Here is a 13,663-nt window from a genome sequence, read left to right on the forward strand (position 1 = left end):
GTGTGAGTGGGCCTTGGTGGATGAGGATCCTCCAGGCCTACTGGCCTTTTGGATGGCTGCAGCCTCATGAGACACTGAGCCCAAATCACTCAGCTGCGCAGCTCCTGGATCCTTCACTTTCAGAAACTGCATGAGTATCTTAATCTGTTCATGCTGCTGTGACAGAATACCTAAGACTGGGTAATTTATAAAGAACAGAAATTCATTTCCTCACTGTTTCCGGAGGCTGGGAAGTCCAAGATCAAGGTACCAGCACTGGTACGTGGTGAGGGCCTTCTTGCTGCATCCTCTGGGAGAGAGGAATACTGTGTCCTCATATGGTTGAAGAGGAGAAGAGAGAGCTAAGCAAATGCTGCAAGAAGCCTCCTTTATAAGGACCTCAATCCCATTAATGAGAGAGGAAACTTCATGGCCTGATCATCTCATAAACACCCCACCCCTTAATACTGTCACGTTGGCAACACCTGAATTTTGGAGGGGACGCATTCAAACCACAGCAATCAGTTAATATATATTTGTTGTTGTAAGGTGCTGAAGTTTAGGGTAATTTGTTACACAGCAGTAGATAAGGAATACAACCTACACATTGTTATATCTAAAGGATGCCATGACTTCTGGGCAGCGTTTGACACTGTTGACCTCTCCCTCTCTGAAACACTCTTCCTTTTAATTCCACGACACTGCATTCTTCTACCTCCCCAATCCTTCCTTCTCATTCCTTTGCCAGTTCTTTCTCCTCTACAGTCATTTCAGTGATGAGCTCTTTAAAGTCTTCTTCTCTTTTCAATCTAATCTCCTTCTCAGAGTTCTCACTCAGCCTCTCAGTAAATATGCAGTTGACAGTTTCTTCATCCAACCCAGACGTCTTCCCAGAACAATTAACCTACATATGAAACTGCTTGCTCAGCATTATCCTTCATCACCCCCAAAGCACCTCAGTCTCTACTCAGAAAACAAATCATCTTTCCCTCAAAACTTGGTTCTCTTTCTGTGTTTTCTATTTCAGTGAATAACACTACCACCATCTATCCAGTTGCTTATATCCCGCCATGCACCTCTCTCTCCTTAACCACGTATCTAATCCATTTCCAAGCCTGCTTAACCCCTGCATCATCTCTTAAATCTCCTCTGCTATGCAAGCCATGATTCTTGTCTCCAGGACTCTTATTGTAGCCTTCAAACCTATTCCCTTACATCTACCCTAGGCCCATCTCCAGTCCATTGTCCATACTATTGCTTGAGGGATATTTTCAAAACACGAATCTGATCATGTTTCTTTTCTTTTTTAAATGTCTTTTTGTTCTGCTTTAATGCATTTAAAGGCTTTAATCATCTCCTCTCAGTCTTTGACTAAAACCCCCAAATCCTTAAGATGACCTGCCAGTCTCTGTCTTCTTACCACAGCCTGCATCTCTAGTCTCATTGTGCCACACTCCCCACTTGCTCCCTGAAATTCAGCCATAGTGACCCTTCTAACGTGGTATGCTCCACCTTGACCCAGGCAGGGCCTTTATGGGAGCCTCTATGAAATGCTTTTTCCCTGGCAGATCTCAGCACAGCATCCCTAGGTCATGGAAAACTCTCCAAACCTCCAATCTGTGTCAAGAACGTATCTTAGAACTTTCTGGAGAATTGGGGCCCTTTTCTGTAGGTCATAGTCTAAGTTAATAATGGGGCCTAGAGGTGGTACCTTTGATGAACATTCGCCCCTCTCTCTTCAATTGTGAGTGCCGTGAGAGTGTGGAGAATGCCTGTGAACACTGCTTGCAGCCCAGTGCCTGGCACAGGGTCCAATAACCTAGTAGACATTTGATGAATATTTGGGACTGACTGTTCCTTGAAAATTCAAAAGGGCTTGCACATAAAAATCTTTGGTCTGGTGCCTTTTTATGGAATGTTTCTTTCAGTACTTGTTTTTCAAAGTTTTTTTTTTTAACTTCTGATTTTATGGTTCTTCTTGAACCAATTTTGGTAATTCAAATTTTCTCAAAAAATGTCTGACTCAAGACTTAAACATTCATCAGGAAAGAATTGTACAAACTATCTTATTATAATGGGGGGAAATCACATCTGTGGTTTAATCTCTTCTTGCTTTTTATATGGTATATTGATCCCCCAACCCCCTTTAGGCTAGTGTGAGCTTGTCTATTTCATTGCTTTCATATTTTTCCTTTAAGAACCAGATTCTCTCTGTAATTTACAGGTAGAAAGTTATGTAATTTTTATAGCCTTCCTTAAAACAGCTTTGTTGAGGCAAGTTTACATACCACAATATTTACATGTTAAGTGTTATAATTTAATGATTTTTAGTATATTTATAGGGTTGTGTAACCACCATCACAATCAAATTTTAGAACATTTTGATCACCCCCCAAAAATCCCCTGCTTTTATTTGTAACCAATCCCTATTCCTACCCATAGGCTCAGGCAACTACTAATCTGCTTTCTGTCTCTAGGTTGAATGCCTCATCTGGACATTTCATATACATGAAATCATATAATATCTGATCTTTTGCATCGGGCTTCTTTCATTCAACGTAATGGTTTTGAGGTCATCCATGTTGTAGCATGTATCAATATATCATTTCTTTTTTTGTTGTTGTTGAGACAGAGTCTCGCTCTGTTGCCCAGGCTGGAGTGCAGTGGCGCGATCTCAGCTCACTGCAAGCTCCGCCTTCCAGGTTCACACCATTCTCCTGCCTCAGCCTCCCGAGTAGCTGGGACTACAGGTGCCCACCACCACACCCAGCTAATTTTTTTTGTATTTTTGTTAGAGACAGGGTTTCACCATGTTAGCCAGGATGGTCTCAATCTCCTGACCTTGTGATCCACCCGTCTCGGCCTCCCAAAGTGCTGGCATTACAGGCGTGAGCCACTGCGCCAGGCCCTTTTATTTCTTAATAGTATTCTATTGTACAGATAGACTGCATTTCACTTGTCTGTTTACCAGTGGATTAACATTTGGTTCTTTCCACTTTTTGGCTGTATGAATAATGCTGCTGTGAACATCCCTGTGCAAGTCCCTGTGGACATATAATTTCATTTCTCTTTATTACCTGGGATGGAATGGCTGGATAATATGGTAAATTTGTGATTAACCTTTTAAAAAGCCACCAGACTGTTATTTCACATTCCCATCAGCAATGTTGAGGTATAATTTACCTACCACAACCTCACCAATACTTCCCTCAAAACTTGGTTCAGATAGTAAATATTTTAGAATTTGAAAATTCAGATTGAAAATTCTGATAGTAAATATTTTAGAATTTGCAGACCACTGTGGTCTCTGTAGCAGCTACTCAATTCTGCCATGATAGTGTAAAAGCAGGCATAGACCATACATTATAAATAAATGGGAGGGCTGTATTGCAATAAAACTTTATTATACAGAAACAGGTGGTTCTGTAATTTACCAACCTCTTACCTAATTATAGCCATTCTAGTGGTACCTCATTATGGCTTTAATTTGCATTTCTCTAATGACTAATGATGTCAAGCATCTACTCGTGTGCTCGTTAACAATTTGTATATCTTCCTCGGTGAAATGTTTGTTCAAATATTTTACCCATAATCTAATTGAATTGTTTGTGTACTTATCATTGAGTTATGAGAGGCCTTTATATATTCTAGATACAAGTCCTTGATCAGGTATATGATTTGCAAATATTTTTTCCAGTCTGTGATTTTTTTTTTTTATTTTCTAAATGATGTCTTCTTAAGAGCAAAAATTTTTTTTTTTTTTTTTTTTTTGAGATGGAGTCTCGCTCTGTCGCCCAGGCTGGAGTGCAGTGGCGCAATCTTGGCTCACTGCAAGCTCCACCTCCCGGGTTCACGCCATTCTCCCGCCTCAGCCTCTCCGAGTAGCTGGGACTACAGGCGCCCGCCACCACGCCTGGCTAATTTTTTTGTATTTTTAGTAGAGACGGGGTTTCACCATGGTCTCGATTTCCTGACCTCGTGATCCCCCCGCCTCGGCCTCCCAAAGTGCTGGGATTACAAGCGTGAGCCACCGTGCCCGGCAAAGCAAAAATTTTTTACATGTGATGCAGTTTAATTTATCAGATTGCCGGGCGCGGTGGCTCACGCCTGTAATCCCAGCACTTTGGGAGGCCGAGGCGGGTGGATCACGAGATCAGGAGATCGAGACCACGGTGAAACCCCGTCTCTACTAAAAATACAAAAAATTAGCTGGGCACAGTGGCAGGCACCTGTAGTCCCAGCTACTCAGGAGGCTGAGGTGGGAGAATGGCGTGTACCCGGGAGGCGGAGCTTGTAGTGAGCCGAGATTGCGCCTCCAGCCTGGGTGACAGAGCGAGACTCTGTCTCAAAAAAAAAAAAAAATTTTCTTTATGCATTAGGCTTTTGGTGTTCTATCTAAGGACTCTGTCTAATCTGTCATGGGTGAGCAGTAACTATCTGGGGCTGGTGGCGTGGTGGTAAAAAGAGTTTACCAAGACAGTTGAAGGTAAAGAAAGGCAGATGTATTAGAGAAAGTAGGAAATTACATTGCAAGGAGGCAACAGGCAAGCTTGCAAGAGAGGAGCTAACTACAAGGAGACAAAGGCTTGCTGGGGATTTTATAGGGTGGTGCTTGTGCTGTGTGCTGAAGGGGGCTTTGTGCAGTATTGATAATACCAAGGTTCCAGTGAGCTAACCTGCAATTTTCTATCAGCTGAGGGTCTGGTGATAAGTGCAGGAAGATTGTGAGTTATTTGCCCAAGAGGGCTACGTGTCCTGCACCATGAAGAAAGGCAAACTTACAGCTTATCTGCCTTCTCTTTTTGCTTTCCCTTAGTCCCACCAGCCTGACTCCTTTTCCCTAATTAAGACTCCACATTTTCCTGCTGACAGCAATAATGACAAATCTTTGTCATGTGGGTGCAGTTCTCATCTTCCAACTGCTTCCTGCTGACTAGGGGCATAGAGTTGGCCCTACCTAGGATTATTGGCCTGTTAGGAGGTTATATGGGCCTAAACCCCGGAGTTGGGACTTGAATTGGGCAGGGTGACTGTGGGACTATGGGAGAACAGCATTTAGCAGCCTAAAATTTTGTCCTGCTGTGTTTAAAGGAGAGTTAATGGAGTACTCTTAATGGCTGATACCGTTGCTGCAGTAACATTTTGGTTTGAAATTGTTGTATTCTAGAAGACACAAAATGAGGTATTGCATTAACAATGAATGGTACAAATGAACTCCTATGAGCATTATTACAGGTGGGAGAAGTGGGGTCTGACAGATAAAGATTTCTAAATGTTAATGGGATAAGGGAAAATTGAGGAAAATATGTAGATGTATTAGTGAGGATGAGGAGTTGTCTAGTCTTGACCCCTATTCCTATATATTCCATCCCAGTTGCTGAATTGTTAATAGGCATAAAGTCATCATCATCAATCTTGCAGGCATTAACTTTGTTGTTTCCCCACAATAGAGAAAGCCTTTGGGGGTCCACAGTGAGCTGATCAGAGTCGTCATATGGCCCCTGTTCCTGGTGTACCTGATTATAGCTGAGGGCGGAATTGCAATGCACTTGTGTTAAAGCCCCTAGGAAAGGGCCGGACCCCTTGGAGTTTCTAATGCAGAGGTTTGCCTTACAGGCCATCTCTGGTGCCTTCCTGATCCACTTTGTCATGGTGGATGATTACCATGAGGGATCCATTGGCCTAGGTCCCCCTCTTAAACCTGCGTTTTTGGTGTGTGTGTAAGTGGTGTAGTTGCATCCAGAATATTGGGCTTGTATGTTACCAATTTCTTCTATAGATAGTGCGAGAGCTAGGAAGGAGTGTAGTGTCATCCTCAAGTGCCTGCCTGTGTGGGCATATTCGGCAGTCAGTATTGTGTGTTATGTTAGCAACTTGAGATATTACTGGGCAGAGTGGGTGCTTGGGTGCAGCCATTGAGGCAATAGCTATGATAGAGTAAAAACAGAATCATATTTAAGGAAAATGACAATATATGGTAAACTTAGGAAGACAGGAAAGAAGAGGGGCTGTAAAGAATATGAGAAAAACAGTTAAACAAATACTAGTACTTCAGCACATTGAAGTTGTGGTGTAGGGGTAAATGACATTACTAGGACAAATATAAAGAAGTTTCATCTGGATGATAGTTTTGGAGGTTCCTCTGCAAATAGCAATTGTGTACTGTCTCCCTTATAAAAGCATTAATATCAAGAGGGTGAAGCTGCTTAACAGGCAGTTGGATAATTACTGAAAGCCTGTAGTAGAACTGAATACAAAGAGTTAGTTTTAAGAATAAGATTTAGCCCAGCACGCGGCTCATGCCTGTAATTCCAGCACTTTGGGAGGCTGATGCTGATGGAGCACTTGCAGCCAGGAGTTTGAGACCAGCCTGGCCAACATGGTGAAATCCCATCTCTACTAAAAATACAAAAATTAGCCGGGCTTGGTGGCACATGCCTGTAATCCCAGCTACTCAGGAGGCCGAGGCAGGAGAATAGCTTGAACCCAGGAGGTGGAGGTTGCAGTGAGCTGAGATGGCGCCACTGCACTCCAGCCTGGGTGACAGAGAGAGACTCTGTCTCAAAACAAAACAAAACAGATTTAAAAGAGATGCTGGATTTATTTCCATCAACTTTCAGGGAGGTTAAAAAATTCTAGGTTGTTTGGTTTAACAAAACTTCTTTAACCTTTTTTTTTCTTAACTTTAAAAGAGTTTCCAGTGTTTAGATTCTAGTTAGACCATAAATAATGAGTCTTATCTCAGCACCAGCAGCTTAGTAACAGCAGTTCTAAAGCAGGAAAAGAGGAAAATCGAGAGCTTTAGAAGACTGTTTAACTCTGTAGTGCAAGTTAAATATTTGAGCTCTGAATTTTTTTTCTAATTTGCCCATTAGTTTAAAATGTGCACAAAAACAGAGCATAATATGTAAGCAGCTGGAGTTTTAAAGAGAACAATAAAATCAGGGGCTAGGATGTTACAAACTTTTTCCCATTTAAGGTTAGGCTCCTGGATTGAACAGAAAAAGAGAAAAAAGAAAAGAATAGAGGAAAAGGTTAAGCTTTACGGGATGGCTTTTGAGCCTGCAGCCAATGGACAGTGCAGGGCAGCATCCATACCCCTCTCGCTTATTTCCTATCAGGCAAAGCCTTAGCACCCCAGACCTACACAGTATGGGATGAATTCCTCCTGCCTCCACAAGCCACCAGTTAAAGTGAGCTGTCTCCAGTGGGAGCGGAGAGCCTCTTCAGCTTAAGGCCATCAGGGGTCAGGATTCTGTTCCAGGGGCCCTTTGGTCCTCAGTGCAGTCCCTTTTCCAGCGGCCGAGCTTATGGGATGGGTTAAGCCATGTGGGTTTTTTTCCCATTTATCCCATTAGGGCAGTTTGCCTATTAGTGGCCTAGCCTTTTGTACCAATGACGGTTACCTGGAGGAGTGTTCTTAGGGAAAGCTGGAGGGGGCTGGGGGCTCGTAAAGCAGCCAAGAGCTGAGCCTGCCTTTTGTCCCTGTGGTTTTCTTTCTTTTTAGCCCTGTCCTCCTTATTCTGCTTTTGGCTGTAAAAGACTGAGGAGGCTAATTTGAGGATTTTCTGCACAGGGGCCATGCTGTATTACACAAGAAAATTAGACGTTTCTTCTTGAGAGTCTAAAGGTTAAATTTGCTCCAGTGTTTTAAAATGCAGCCTAGAGGTGAGGCTAAAGGAATAGATGGGGTTTATCCCATGATGGGACTGGAAAACATGCTGCTTGGGGCTAGGTGAACCGCGCATTCTCTCTGGATATCCTGCCAAGATGAAAAGGGCTCCACTTAATGTCTGCTGAGGGACTCAGGGGTGCACTTTCTAAAGGGGCCTCCCACCTGTTAGAAGAGACCTCTCGGCGGCTCAGGGGCTTTACGATCGGTGGCCAGTCCAGGTATGAGGTATGAGGAAAAAGGGTAAAGGAAGAACTCAGCCTGGTGCCAGTCAGAAGAGCGGGCGGATAAGGGAAGACTCATTGTTCTGAGGCTGTCTGCATCACCTGATTTAGCAAAGGCCTGAACAAGATGGCTGATTGACTCCACAGGATAATTCAGAGTGAGAAAGAGAGGGTACGAGTCACCCAAAATATGTGTGAATTTGCTCTGAACGAGCTTCTGCTGTCAGTTGTGTCACAGAGGGTTTAGGGACTTTTGACCAGAAAAGATAGGAGAGAGCTTTCCTTCCTGTTGGGCAGGACACTCAGCCCTGTTCACCCTTTGGCCTTCAGACAACACCAGAGAGTGGCCCTGGCCAGTTACCATCAATTGTCAGAGGGATGCTAGAAGCCAGCTGCTGGGAGACTGAAAAGTGAAAGTAAATTTAGATCCTTCGCCTGATCCTGGTGGTGGGTCAAACGCTTCCACATGGACACCTGTCAGTCCCACTGGAGTGTAGGTCTGGCCAGAGACCTTTAGTTGTCTCTGTGCTCAGATGTTGGCCACCAAGGATCTCAAGTTGGGAAAGAGAAAGAGAGAAGGGAGAGGATTCCCTGTAAGGAGAGAGAGTCCTTATACGGGCCACCAAAATGTCGTGGGTGAGTGGTGACTATCTGGGGCTGGTGGCGTGATGGTTCAAAGAATTTACCAAGACAGTTGTAGGTTAAGAAAGGCTGATTTATTAGAGAAAGTAGGACAATATGTTGCAAGGAAGCAATGGGCAAGTTAGCAAGTGTGGAGCTAACTGCAAGGAAACAACGGCTTGCTGGGATTTTATAGGATGGCGCTGGTGCCGTGTACTGAAGAGGGCTTTGTGTACACTGATAACACCAACGTTGCAGTGAACTAAATCGCATTTTTCTATCAGCTGAGGGTCTGGTGGCAGCTGGGTGCAGGAAGATTGTGAGTTGTTTGCTCAGGAGGGCTGTGCGTCCTGGACCATGAAGAAAGGAAAACTTACAGCGTATCTGCTTTCTCTTGTTGCTTTCCCTCAGTCCCACCAGCCTGATTCCTTTTCCCTAATTAGGACTCCACATAATCCAGGGTCACAGGGTTATTTTCTTCTAAACATTTTCTAATTGTAGGGTTTTTATTTTTATTTTTTTTTTGGAATGGAGTCTCACTTGGTTGCCCAGGCTGGAGTACAGTGGCATGAGCTCAGCTAACTGCAACCTCCGCCTCCCAGGTTCAAGCAATTCTTATGCCTCAGCCTCCCAAGTTGCTGGGACTATAGGCGCACGCCACCATGCCCGGCTAATTTTTGTATTTTTAGTAGAGACAGAATTTTACCACATTGGCCAGGCTGGTCTTGAACTCCTGACCTTGTGATCTGCCCACCTCAGCCTCCCAAAGTGCTGGGATTACAGGTGTGAGCCACCACACCCTGCCTGTAATTTTAGTTCTTATATGTAGATCTGTGACTCTTTTTGAGCTATTTTTAATGACTAGTGTGAAGTACCTAAATTTATCTTTTTGCGTGTGAATATCTAATTGTCCCACACTATTTGTTGAAAATAATATTCTTTCCCGTTTGCATTTTTCTGGCAGCTTTGTTGAAAATCAGTTGGCCATAAATGTTAAGAGTTTATTTTTGAGCTCTCAATTCTGTTTGATTGATCTATATGTCAATCTCTATGCCAGTACACTCTCCTGATTTTTTTTTCTTTTTCTAGACAGTCTTGCTCTGTTGCCTGGACTGGAGTACCGTGGTGTGATCATAGCTCACTACAGCCTTGAAGTCCTGGGCTCAAGTGATCCTCCCACCTCAACCTCCCAAGTAGCTGATACTACAAGCATCAGCCATCGTGCCCAGCCTGTCCTTATTTTTGTAGATTTATAATATGTTTTGAAATTAGGAACTGTAAGTCCTCCAACTTTGTTCTTCTTTTTCAAAATTGTTTTGGCTATTCTAGGTTATTTGTATTTTCATATCAATTTTAGGATCAGCTTGTAATTCCTGCAAAAAAGGCAGGCGGGATTTTGAAAGGATTGCATTGAAGCTATAGATCAATTTGGGGAGAATTGTCATCTTAACAAGATTGAGTCTTCCAATCCATAAATATGGATGTCTCCTCATTTATTTAAATCTTCTTTAATTTCTCTCAGCACCAGTTTTAGTGTGTAAAAGTTTCATTGTATCAAAGAAGTGCATTTTTTGTTAAATTTATCCCTAAGCATTTTATTGTATTGATACTATTATGAATGGAATTATTTTTTAAATTTCATTTTTGAATTGTTCATTGCTGGTATATAGAAAAACAATCAATTTTTGTGTATTGATCTTATGTCTTGTGGCCTTGCTGGAATTGCGTACATCCTACTGTTTATTTAGCTGGGTGGTTTTGCTGTCAGTGCTGATGTTCCTAGTTCACTCAAGCCCCTTTGCTCTGATCCCGACAATTTCCAGTGCCATTTCTACATCAATAATGAACCTACAGTTGTCTGCAGACTGCCCAGCCTCATCTGCAGCTGAGGCAGAGTCAGCCCTTTCTCCTTGTCCTGCTTTTCAGCAGGGTTGGAAATGCACAGTCTGGGATGCTTCTTACTGGGGATAGCCTGAGATGCTGGAGGAATCAGTGGTTGTCATTGGGCAGCAACCACTCTGGCCATGTTCTGTACTTCAGCAGTCCTAGGATCTGGGTCCCCTGGTACCTGGGGGTTCTTAGATCTTGTTCCAAATCCCTACTCCAGCCCTCTGAGGATTGGGGGACTCTGCCTGGCACTGTAAATTTGTAGAATGTACTTTCTTTTGACAAGATATGTTTCTCTGGGGGAAGATCAGGGCCGGACACTTTTCCTACCTTGTCCCTGACTATTTTCTGACAGATGTCCTTAGTGTTCTATTCTGCAGCCAGTTCCCCCCGCCCCCCTCTTAGGACCTGAGTTCTTACTGTCCCCCATCTAAGTTGATGCCAGCCTGTGGTTGTTGCTCCTCTGCTTTTCTGGGAGCTCCTGTGTTTTGGTCGCTGGTAACTGTAGCTGACACTTGGGCAGCTTTTTGTTTGGGAAGTTAGCGATTGTGTTCCTGAGGTGAGTAAGGCAGATGGGCAACTGTGGGCTCTCCCCAGAGCTAGGTATTAGCATTGCAAATATGGCTTTTTAGTTCTAGTTAGTAAGGTGATGCCCAGTGAGGGAAGGAATTGTGCCAACCAAGGAAAGGTTCTCATTTGTACTTTCCCATCCAGCAGGAGGTTTTCAAAACATAGCATCTGTCTTAGAAGGCTCTTGTGTGCTCTAATCATCATCATTACTTTTATAATCATGATGTGAATTTAAGTTTCAGTCACAAACTCATGTGTGCAAACAGTATAATTTTCTTCATTCTTAATACCTGATTAATTTCTGACTCTGCATTCTTGTTCTGCATAATGGCAGACAATGCCTTCCCTGTCCAGCTGAACCCATTCCTTTTGGGTGGGCCTCACTGACAAACTTGGACACGGTCACTTCTCCAGATTCAGTGATGGCCTTTACTGGAGCCTGCTTCAGACTTGCTTATGCCCTCTAAAGGAGTTTTGAAAATCTATATACCTCCTTTGTTGACATTTAAAGCTTTTTTTAATCATAAGTTTAAATTGTTAAATACTAAGTTATTACATATATTGATGTTTAAAAAATAAACTGTCACTATTATCCCATACTTTCTTTTGTATTTTTTTGAGATAGGATCTTGCTCTGTCACCCAGGCTGGGGTGCAGTGGTGCGATCACGGCTTACTGCAGCCTTGACCTCCTGGGCTCAAGTGATCCTCCTGGCTCAGCATCCTGAGTAGCTGGGACCACAGGCATGTGCCACCACGCCTGGCTAATTTTTGTATTTTGGGTAGAGGTGGGCTTTCGCCATGTTACCCAGGCTGGTCTTGAACTCCTGAGCTCAAGTGATCTCCTGCCTCAGCTTCCCAAAGTGCTGGGATTACAGGTGTGAGCCACTGTGTGCTGCCACTTTTTAAAATTTAAACAATTTTTTTAGAGGCAGGGTCTCACTATATTCCCTAGGCTGGTCTTGAACTCCTGGGCTCAAGTAATCCTACCTCAGCATCCCAAGTAGTTAGGTCTACAGGCACATGCTTCTGCACCTTGCTTATTATCCCATATTTTAAAATGTGTCCAAAGAAATCTGAATACCATAGCAATTTAAGTTCATTAAAAGTACCTTATATCCAATACTACAACATTACTTAGAGCTAAATTGATAGTTGTAAATGCTTATATTGAAAAGAAGAAAGATCTCAAATCAATAACTTAACCTTCCACTTTAAGAAACTGGAAAAGAAGATGAAACTACACTCAAAGGAAGCAGAAGGAAGGAAATATTAGTGTGCAAAGTGGAAATAAATGAAATAAAGGTAGAAAAACAACGGAAAAAAATAAAGGGAACCAGAAGTTGGTTCTTTGAAAATATCAACAAAATTTACAAACTTTTAGCTAGGCTAATCAAGCATAGAGGAGAAAAGATCCAAAATTACTAAAATTAGGAATGAGAGTGTAGATGTTACTACTGACCTTACAAAATAAAAAGAATTATAAGGGAATACTATGGACAACTGTGTGTCAAATTAGATAACTTAGATGAAATGAACAAGTTCCTAGAAACACACAAACTACTGAAATTGACTCAAGAAGAAATGGAAAATCTGAAAGACCTATAACAAGAAAAGATATTGAATTAGTAATAAAAAATCCTTCCCCCACAAAAAAGCCCAGGGCCAGATGGCTTGACTGGTGAATTCTACCAAACATGTAAAGAGGAATTAATATTAATTCTTCACCAACTCTCCCATAAGCATAGAAGAGGAGGAAATACTTCCCAACTCCTTCTCTGAGGCTAGTATTACCCAGATACCAAAGCCAGAAAAAAAAAAAAACACCACAAGAAAGAAAACTACCAACCAATATCTATGAATTTAGATATAAAAATCCTTAACAAAAGCCTAGTAAACTGAATCTAGCAACATATAAAGGGATGATATATTATGACCATATGGGATTTATCCCAGGAATGCAGTTTGTTCATCAGATGAAAATCAATATAATACACCATATTAATAAAGGACAAAACCCACATAATCATCTCAATGACCTCAGATAAAGCATTTGATAAAATTCAAAGTAAAAACAATGAATAAACTAGGAATAGGAGGGAACCTTCCCAACCCATGAAAGGGTATCTCTGAAAATCCACAGATAATTTCATGCTTTAGGGTAAAAGATTGAGAGCTTTCTCCCTAAAGTCAAGAACAATACAAGGATGTTCACTCTCATTATTTCTATTAATATTATATTGGAATTTCTAACCACACAGGCTAGAAAAAGTATTAAAAGGCATCCAGATAGGAAAGGTGGAAGTAAAACTATGTTTGCAGATGACATGATCCTGAATATAGAAAATCCTAAGGCATCTACAAAAAAACTATGAGAGCTAATCAAGGAGTTCAGCAAGGTTTCAGGATACAGGACCAAAATACAAAACTCACTTGTGGCTGGGCATGGTAGCTCATGCCTGTAATCCCTGCACTTTGGAATGCTGAGGTAGGTGGATCACCTGAGGTTAGGAGGTCAAGACCAGCCTGGCCAACATGGTAAAATGCCGTCTCTACTAAAAATATAAACATTAGCTGGGCATGGTGGCAGGCGCCTGTAATCCCAGCTACTCAGGAGGCTGAGGCAGGAGAATCACTTGAACCCAGGAGGCGGAGGTTACAGTGAGCCAAGATCACACCATTGCACTCCAGCTTGGGGGACAGAGCAAGAC

This window comes from Nomascus leucogenys, unplaced genomic scaffold (genome assembly GCF_006542625.1).
Source record: "Nomascus leucogenys isolate Asia unplaced genomic scaffold, Asia_NLE_v1 Super-Scaffold_3019, whole genome shotgun sequence".
NCBI classification, from domain to species: Eukaryota; Metazoa; Chordata; class Mammalia; order Primates; family Hylobatidae; genus Nomascus; species Nomascus leucogenys.